Here is a 10,235-nt window from a genome sequence, read left to right on the forward strand (position 1 = left end):
AAAATCAGCTGGTAATAGTGGAACTCAATCTGCCTGTCTTTATTTGTGTAATTTCATTCGGCTGTACATTTTTTTTTCTTTTTCCTGTATTTGTGGCGTTTAAAACTAGAGATAGAGACAGAGAAAATTAATTAGCGATCTAAGCTCCAAGCTTTCAACACCTGAACCAATCGTGATTTTCACTTAGCGCTTTAAGCATTTGATCCTATGGTTCTTTGTGGTTTGCCTAATATCGAAGGTTGGAACACACGTCTGAAATAGGATAATATTTATTGCTGTAATATCCTGTGGGTGTTCCGTTCAAGGCTGAAGGTCTGGTAGCACATGTAGTTTTTCAAACCAGCCTTTTGACCGACTGAGTATCTCCTATTAGTCCCAAGCATAAAAAATGCACAGATGCTCAGTTGGTCTCAAGGCATGAACTTCGTAAGCAGAATGCGTTTACTGGATTATGCTTTTTATTTGATGCTCCTCGAATGGATGCTTTTCGATTTTACATATTTCCCTTTAGCGTTATTCCATTTCCTAAAAGTTCCGCCAGATAATCTAGGTTTACTTCCTACACTGTAAAAAATAAAACACCTTTAAAGGAGTTTCCAGGTGTCTATAACTCGCACCCTTGCACCCGGCCCAGAAAGGAGTTTTGTGACTTCAATACATCTTAAAGGTGGGGTGTTTCAGGAAAGAACCAGCCCGAAAATGATAAAATTTGACCCAAAGGTGCTGAGGTGTATCACACACTTTACCACCGAGCCACAGGCGTTTTACGCTTCTTACACCCCTACACCCTTCAGGAAAAAAGCATGCAATGGGTTCCCACTTTTATTACTTTTCTTAAGCGTTCATTAAATTTACCATTATAATGCCTAAGTAATGCAACATACCTGTATTACTGGAGCTCTTCATAGCAGTAAACAGGCGGTCTGCACCTAAGAAAAACGTTTATTGACAAACAAATCACAAAACTGCAAAAATGTGGAAAATTTTTATTAGAACAAAACACATCCATAAAACAAGGCACAAGAAGCTTCTCCAATGAATTCCTTACTGCCATCCAAAGAACTAAAAATTTGAAGGTACAACAGCACCATACCTGCTTTTATTGGGTTTATGGTGCACCATACCTGCTTTTATAAGGTTCCATAGCACTTACTCTACCTCCCAATTTTTTCAGAGCAAACAGAATGAAAAATTCATGCTTGTGCAGCCTTATATACCAGCCTGAAGAAGGCTTGAACTGTGACGCTAACTCCCAGGAATAAGCAAAAAGCAAACTTAAGGCAACTTATGCTGAACACCCATATTCCTAACATTATGGCGCAGTTGTGGAGTGAGCCGCAGTGGTAAGCCTGCTGAGTAGCCATCCTCCCTCGACGAACAGGTTCTCAGCCACCTCAGGATTGTCTTCGGTGAACAGCATACATGGTGCGAGTCTGCATTTTAGACAAAAACAGTAAAATATTTCATACCAGTTTACACTGTTCAATGTTGCTGATAAATTCCAACATATTGCTCATTAACAATGTGTTTTATTATGCATGCTAACGCTAACAGAAAGAAGAAAATCTGCCCATGTGGCGAGCAAGCACCAGCTGTTATTTTTTGAAACATTCCAAAGAGGCCACTGTGGTTTAGAGAAAATTGCTCTAAACAGCATCATACAAACAATGTTTTAGCTAAAAAGCTAGATGTTATGAAATGGAACGAAGGTGAGCAGGTCATGCAATTAATTCTGCACGAACTGCTACAAGCTAGTGCAAACCACTGGCCTGTCTTGAGGGTAAACTGACTATAAAAGGCACAAAACACCATGACAACAAAGACGAAAATAGCGCACTTGAAAATGCTTTAAAATAAACCGAACAATAAGTAATGTGCAAAATTCACTGTAACAACAGAAAGCACAGTATCTGATCAAAGTCAGCAACACAACCCCTTCCATGAGAGTGATCAGCTGCAACTAATGCAAAGCATGCATTCATTATTATATCAAGCAAGTGACATCTTGAAAGGCAGGCAACAGTGCTAAGTTAACATATCTCCCATGTCTACAGCCAGTAAACTCAAAAATCCATCAAGAAAGATTTGCACAAGGCCACTAAACTACTACAAGAAAAGGAGCTGGGCCAGTTGGTGCATGAATCTTTGCAAAACCACGCAGGATAACAGGACACAGACAAGACAGGTGCAGTGATAACTGAGGAATTTATTGTTTAGTTTGCAATGAATACAGAAAGCATCATCCAAATTACAAAGAAGGAAAGTCATGGAATCGTCACTTTGTCAAATCTGTCGTGATTATTTATCCAGGTAGTCTTCTTTTTCCTTAGAGTTAGTGATGATGTGCTTAAACAGGTTGAACAATTCTTATGTACCATACACATCTCTTGCATTTCCTCAGAATTTTACATTGTCGAAAGTGTGATAGACACTCACAGTCCGATATGTGTCTTGGTAGCTTGTTACGATATCCTTTCTCAGCATTGCCGACATGTTGCATTAGATAAATGTTAACACGTTGACCTTATTTCCCAACACAGGACGCTCCGCGTGGCGGATAGATCTTGTAAACTAAGCCACTGTCGCATGTCGTGAATTTGTTTCTGTGCTTCGTCTTACACTGGGCTGTTTTTGAAGCACCTTTGCTAGGAGCATTGCGTACTACATTCAGCTACTTTCTGTGAAAAAGCAAATGAAGCCACTGAAAAGAACTTCCACAAGCTGCAAAAGAAGATCAAGCCAACAACTTGACCAAACTAGGGCTGGTTGTGAAGAAGAGTGAGGGCCTATGCCTGAATGCCTTCTTTATGGCAAAAACACGGAACGATAACTGGCCTTTCAGAGTAATTGTCTCTGAACAAGGATCGTGGCAGCAACCCTTAGGGCAGTATCTGCAAGAATTGCTCTCCTAGCTCATCATGGAAGACCTTTTCCTGGTAAAGAAGCCAGAAGTGTCCGCATTCCTCTTGAGCAGCCGTCCAGAAGAAGTGTCTTCTCATTGTCATCAAGGACTAACATTACACGCTGCCACATTCCACCTTGTTTGAGACGGTAAGAGAAGGCATTGATTCAATGGGAGCAGCATGATTCCAGAACCAATGCAGAATTAATGCTGATAGATTCCTCGAGTTGCTAACCATCTGTTATTTTAGTTTAATTATCTGCACATACAGTGGCAAGGATTATGCACCAGTTCCTGCGTTGCACTAATTATCATTGTCCTGCTAGCCTGTCAAGATAGCGAACTATTAAAAGCTTTGCTTATCACCAATTTGATAATGACCTCCCGATTTTTGGACGACTTCCTAGTAATCCACAAGCTTCATAAACAAGGGCAACACAACGGCATTGTTCACATATTCAAGACCTTCTCCGAAGTCCTTGCTGGAGGTACAACTTCTCGATCTATAGCTGCACATCAGAGGCCCATATGTAGTGGTGTTATGTCCCACAGTCGAAAAAAAGACTGTTGCTACTGGCACACTAAAAAATGTCTCGAACAGATTGTTATTGACTGTCAGCAGGAAATCGTTGAGGCCCAGCTAACATAGTTACCTGAAGCTGGTTTCCCGGATGACCTCGTCTGCAGCCTTGGCTTGAAGATAATGAAAAAAATTTGCTGATCCACCCCAACGAGGCTTCAGAAAGAACGGAAGTTAGCTGTGACGGCATATGTGCATGGTATCAGCCACGCGCAAGAGAAAGTGGTCAGGCGAGCTGGTGTGAACTTAGTAAACAAGGTGCCTAAGTCACTGTCGCATGCTGTGGATTTGACAGCCTTCTTTAATACCAGGCTGTCTTTGAAGCACCCTAGCTGGGCGTGTTGCATACTAAGTTCACACCAGCCTGCCTGACCACTTTCTTTAGTGCGTGGCTTATACCATGCACCTATGACCTTAATCACCGTGTTGCCCACTACCCTCCCGGCTTCCACGTACTCCCCTGGCTCCCTGCACACCATGTGGGCCTGGGTGAGAAGCTGCGGCCTCGTTACGTGGGTCCTTACCGCGTCTTCTCTTCAGGCAACTGAGCAATGTGACCTATGAAATCACGTCCCTGCACTCCCGCACTGTTCCCCCGGCCCCCTCCACAAAGCTCGTGCATGTCACCTGTCTTAAGCCCTACCATTCACACCACCTTAGGGCGCCCAGGGGCTGTGCTTCCTTCCGCGAGGCGGAGGGGGTAGTGCTACAGTGCAAGTTGCAAGGCGAAGAGGACGTTGTTTTGACACTGGGCAGTTGACAACAGGCACGCTGCAGCTAGCGCTCGGAGTGACTTGGTTTGGGGTGCCTTCTGAGTGCAACCTGTCGCGCCTGCTGCTGAGCTAAACCCCATAGTAATATGCTATGACAGCTACGTTCCGTTCTTTCTGAAGCCTTTCAGAGGTAGATAGGCAAATTTCTTTATCCTGAAGCCAAGGCTGCAGATGAGGTCATCTGGGAAATCAGCTTCAGGTAGCCATGCCAGGTGGGCCTCAAGGAATTCTTGCTGACGGTCAATACACGAGCTATTTAGGATATTTTTCAGTGCGCCAGTAGGAACAGCCTTTTTTTCGACCTTGGGAAGTAACGCAAGCACATATGTGTCTCTACAAAGTACAGCCATAGATCGGGAAGCTGTACCTCCAGTGGCATTTCTTTGGTCAGCTCAAAGTTAGCAAGCACTTTGGAGAAGGTCTTGAAGATGTCAACAATGACTTTGTGTTACCCTTGGTAATGAAGCTTGTGGGTTACTAAGTCGTCCACAAATCGGAAGGTCATTATCAAACTGGCGCCATGCACAGCTTTTTAATAGTTGGCTATTTTGACAGGCTAGCTGCACAATGAGAATTAGTGCAACGCTGGAACTGGTGCATACTCCCTGCCACTGTATGCACACATCATTAAACTTTACATAGGTAGAACGGAAGTAGATGGTTAGCAATTCGAGGAATCTATCCGCATTAATTCTGCACGGGTTCTGGAATTGTACTGCTCCCATTGAATTAATGCCTTCTCTTATCGTCTCAAACAAGGCAGCATTTAGCAGCGTGCAGTCTAAGTCCTTGATCAGAATGAGATGACAATTCTTCTGTACAGCTGTTTGAGAGGAATGCGGACATTTCTGGCTTCTTCACCAGGAAGAGGTCTCCCACGGTGAACAAGGAGAGCAATTCTTGCTGATACTGCCCTAAGGGTTGCTGCCTTGATCCTTGTTCAGCGACAATTACTCTGAAATGCCAGTTATTGTTGCGTGTTTTTGCAATAGCGAAGGCATTCAGGCATAGGCCATCACTTTTCTTCATAGCCAGCACTAATTTGGACTAGTTGTTGGCTTGACACAAGTTTTTAGGTTTCGTTCTTCACTGTTTGACGCTTGACCTTCTTTTGCAGCTTGCGGAAGTTCTTTGCGATGGATTCATTTGCTTTTTTGCAGAAAGTAGCCGAACGTAGTATGCAACGCGCCCAGCAAAGGTGCTTCAAAAACAGCCCAACACAAGATGAAGCACCGAAACAAATTCACAACATGCGACTGTAGCTTCGCTTACGAGATCCCTCTCTCATGCGGAGCGTTGTATGTTGGGAAATAAGGTCAGCGTGTCAACATTTGTCTAATAGAACAAGTCGGCAATACTGAGACAGGATACAGTAGCAAACTAGCAAGACATGTGTCGAACAGTGAGTGCACCCCCCCCTTTCGATGATGTAAAATTCTTAGGAAATATAATTAACAGCTCATGCCGAGATATAAGAGACGTGCATGACACACAATAATTGTTCAACCTATGGAAGCACATCATCAATAACGCCAACGAAAAAAGAAATTGACTATCTGGATAAATAAGCCCAACAGATGTGACCAAATGATGATTCCATGACTTTCCTTCTTTTGTATTTTGGATGATATTTCCTGTATTTATAGTGAGCAAAGCAATAAATTCCTCAATTGTAGTCATCGCAGTACCTGTGTGTTCCTGTCAGTGCCCTGTTACCCTGCACGCTGCTTTGCCTAGACTAATATACTATCACACATTAAGAGATGAAGTCTGCATCTGGAAAAAGACCACAAGGGGTTCCAAGCTGTTTCCTTTCTGGTTCGCGTTTCCTTTCTTAGAGGCATACATGCACCATGTAGTGAACAAAAGTACAAAGTAGATAAATAGAATTGATCATCTTGCAAATATCACTACTGTAAAATGGTGTTAACAAACGGCCACATTCATCCTTAGGATAGATCTGCATTTCATCTGTCATTACATATGAAACATGAAACTACGAAGCAGCCAGGTGAATGAATACATTTTTCCCAGAAATTTACCAAAGGTACACGCAGTGATACCATTCCAGTGGATCAGTTGAGTATGCTGCTCAGGAGCAGCAGTATTCATATGGGGTGAACGCTAGCAGCAAAAAATATTGGCAATGCAATACAAGTTTGCATACAAGATGCGAAATAAACGGCATGATATGGAACCATTCCAATTATGCAAGCAGAAAAAATTGCATTCAACCTACACTGCAATATTAATTGAGCTACAAAAATATTATAAAGGCTAATAAGGGAGTAATTACTCATTGACGTCCACCCGAGCGCAGCCATACGGCTACAAAGGAAAGCTATACAGCTTTCTCAGAAACTTCGTAGTTAAAGAAAAATTCGTCCTGGTCCGGGGTTCGAACCCGGGACCACCGCTACACCGGAGCAGTCGCTCTACCAATTGAGCTAACCGGGACGGCAAGCTTATAGTAGGGCGAGAGCGAATTGATCAATAACTCGAAGTGGGAACAGTGTTGACCAAATATTTTAGGGGAATCCCCCAAGGTGGAGTAGATTTGTAATAAGGGAGTAATTACTCATTGACGTCCACCCGAGCGCAGCCATACGGCTACAAAGGAAAGCTATACAGCTTTCTCAGAAACTTCGTAGTTAAAGAAAAATTCGTCCTGGTCCGGGGTTCGAACCCGGGACCACCGCTACACCGGAGCAGTCGCTCTACCAATTGAGCTAACCGGGACGGCAAGCTTATAGTAGGGCTTGTGAACACATACTTTTTGAGAGGAGGAGATTAAGACATTATGTGGTAGCGCACTTTTTATCACCAAATGCTAGTACCAAGTTCACAGGGATATGGTAGCCGCAGCTGCCAAAGGACTGCCTTTGCCCTGCAGTGGGTGTAATCAGGATGATGATGATGACGAGAAAACTAAGTTTAACGACAATCAAACTGGTTTGCAATAACCCCATGCTGACAACGAACTAGCAAGGATGTACAAATAAATGAGGGCATGGTTAGGCTATGTGCCCTGTTTCATGAAGCAGCCTGATGAAGGAAAGAAGGGAAAATGGCCCAAAAAGAACCTAGCATACAACATAAAAAGAAGCTTGCAGCAAGAACTAAAACACACCTTTGCTTCCATACTGCTCGTGAATATTTCCCAGCGGCAACAAGGTGCAAGCTGTGGCTGTGGACTCCCATGTGGATGTAGATGTTTCCCCTGCAGACATCCATTTAATACCATCACGATTAGAGGCCGCCAAAATTCAGAAATTAGGTCACTATGGCCAAACAATGAAGCTTTTAAAAACTTGAAAAAGCAAGCTAAATATACCTAGCTGGCACAGCACTGGATTCTTTAATCTGGATGCCGTTCTAAAAACAATTAAAAACCGAAATAGATATCAGCGTCAACAAATTTATGCAAAAACATGGCCTGATGCGCAAACGATCAGTGGTCAGCGCCTGCAGCACACAAAATTGAAAGCTTATCTCAGACGTCACGCTGACGCAACGAATTTTACGCAGAGATACGGAATAGACCTTACGCACGGGCGGAAAAATTACCCCGTGCAGATAAACCGTAGGACAAGGAATTTGACGAAATAGCGTTAAACGGCTTTAAATTTGACAGAACACACATACTAGAGCTCTTAAGTAGCATGAGGCAGTACTCTGCAACATTCGTTTCGTCAAAACAAAAACAGCTGTGAGTAGAATCATTCTCGGCGAACTCTGTTCAGTGCTGCTTCTCTTCCTGGATACATCGAAAGAGCTGCCTGTCTGCAGATCTTGGCGCTTTGGTACTAGAAGCGGCAAGTCTTGAGGCCGCTCTTCCATAAAATATGCTTTGAATAATGCAAACCAGCATGCATGAAGACATAGTATTGCTTACCATTCGAGGCAGGTGCGTAGTCGTGCCGAGCTGATGAAGTACACCTCCAAATCACGGCAACGCTCGTTTTTCATCAACGCCGACTTCAGGACGTTTCTACATCACAAAATGCACTCTGGTGCATAAACACGCTCACATTATAACTTCGCCCTTGCTTCCTGATATCAAACCTTTAAAACGTGAGCGAGCGTCGGCCTTTCTGCCAATCTACAACAAAGAAACGCATTCGGCAGAGCCTCCAAAGGCTACTTCTGTTCCGATACGTGAGATACGAGTACTTGGACAGCAGTGAACGAACCTACGCACTACTCCAGTTATATATGCACAAAAAACACTTCAGTTCAACGCGGTACCTCGAAAAATGCGGTCGAAAACGCAGTTCACGTCAACTGCTGAAATCCGCACACCACGACGCCACACCATACACAACAGGAAGGAAAAAATCAACAAAGGCCCGACGGTACCGATGGCCGCCTAGCGGCGGAAATGTAGTTTCACTTTCAGTTTCACTTTCAGTTCTGAATTCAGTTTATTGGGTTTTTTACAGTGCGTACGGAAGCTACAATGTATTTGCAGCATCGGAACAGCATACGCAACGATTGCCAACCGTTACCAGTTACGGAAAATGCGAAGTGATTAAATTAGATATATTTCTTCGGATTCAAAATTTACCATGAATTGGCCCCCTTGCCGTTTCTTTCTTTTTACGTTCACTCCAGCGGCTGCATTTCGATGGTGGCGAAATATATATATAAAAAGTGTAGCCTATATCGTCGTCGAAAGTGGAGGGAGCATGAAATGGCAGTCACGGCGTAGCATATTTTAGGACGGCACCCCCACCGTCAAGCGACACCTTCAAAGGGCCGCACAGGGACGGTGCCAGGGCATTCTTGGTGAGGAGGCTCAGAGAGGTAGAAGATGGGCGGGAGGGCGCTATGTTATGATGGATAGGCATAATGCTCCAAGGCCTGTGGCATTGCCCTTCATAAACTTAAATTAATCAACAAAACGCAGCGGTGATTCAGAGCAACACATAAGGCCGAATGCCGACTGCAAGGTCTGATCGCGACAGATTTTTCTGCGGTCCAGTAGACCTTCAGCTCCCTTGGCGCTCTCATGGGCCCGCACAGCGTGCTTCCACTCGCGGCGCGCCTGTTACGAGATCAGCGGGAGGATGGAAATGTTCGCTTAAGGGCCGTTTCACATGCATGCGATTCTCGCCTGCGACGCTGCGAATTCGGTCGGTCTGCGACTGGGGAGGGCCGTCGGTCTAGCCGCAGACGGCCTGCGACCAAGTTCCGTCCGGTTGGAATCCAGTCGCAGCGTCGGTGTGGTCGCTCTGCGACTGACCAATGGGCAGCGCCGAGTCGGCACGTGACGTGACGTCACGCGGGAGCAGCTGCCGCGCCCACGACCGGTCTCCAGGCGCGCGAGCGAGAGCGCACGTGCGTCGAGACCTGCCGCGGCAACAACTCGCACGTGACGTGACGTCACGCGCCGTCTCGGCGTGGGGTCACGTGGGAGCTGTTCCCGCGGCGTAAGCAAAACTGTTTATTCTAATCAAAACATACGAAATATTGCCTTGCATCTAAAAACAAGCTGGTCATTACATCATCAACACATTCCGTGCAGTGTTTCTGTCGGGTTTAATCGTGGGTTGCCTATGCGAACATCGAGCAACCTTGCGTGTCCCTCCGACCGAATTCGCTGGGTACGCGTTGCATGTGAAAGCACTGTGCGAAAATCGCACTGCGGCGTCACCGACTAGGCCGACTATTTTCGTTCTAGTCGCAGCATGTGAAACGGCCCTAAGGTTCTAAAAGTTCTAGCTCATGTTCTCTGTCCTGTGCGCTGCTGTGCGTAGACGATGTTCGCTAGTTTGTCCAGAACGGAAACTGGACGCACTAAATGCCTAAATTGTCCGTGTGTTGTGCGAATGTCAGTGCACGTTAAAGGACCCACGATTGCCGAAAATGGTATGGAGTCCTCCACTACGGTGTCTCCGATAGCTCAGGTTTAGCTTTCAGACATTAAACGCCGTATACCGCAGCATTTAACTTTTTTGTAATGGGTTTGCACAGGTAC

The 10,235-nt window shown here is 45.0% G+C and overlaps 1 long non-coding RNA gene across 1 annotated transcript; it reads right to left on the reverse strand.

Moving 5' to 3' along the window:
* Positions 1 to 971: 971 nt before the first annotated feature.
* On the reverse strand, positions 972 to 8,224 carry LOC149370784 (uncharacterized). Its single transcript, XR_016290137.1, has 3 exons — positions 8,151 to 8,224; positions 7,386 to 7,475; positions 972 to 1,433 (listed from the first exon to the last, which is right to left on the reverse strand). It is a non-coding gene; the product is annotated as an uncharacterized LOC149370784 (long non-coding RNA).
* Positions 8,225 to 10,235: the final 2,011 nt, after the last annotated feature.

The sequence above is a fragment of the Amblyomma mixtum genome, chromosome 1 (genome assembly GCF_055824585.1).
Source record: "Amblyomma mixtum isolate Tamu chromosome 1, ASM5582458v1, whole genome shotgun sequence".
NCBI classification, from domain to species: Eukaryota; Metazoa; Arthropoda; class Arachnida; order Ixodida; family Ixodidae; genus Amblyomma; species Amblyomma mixtum.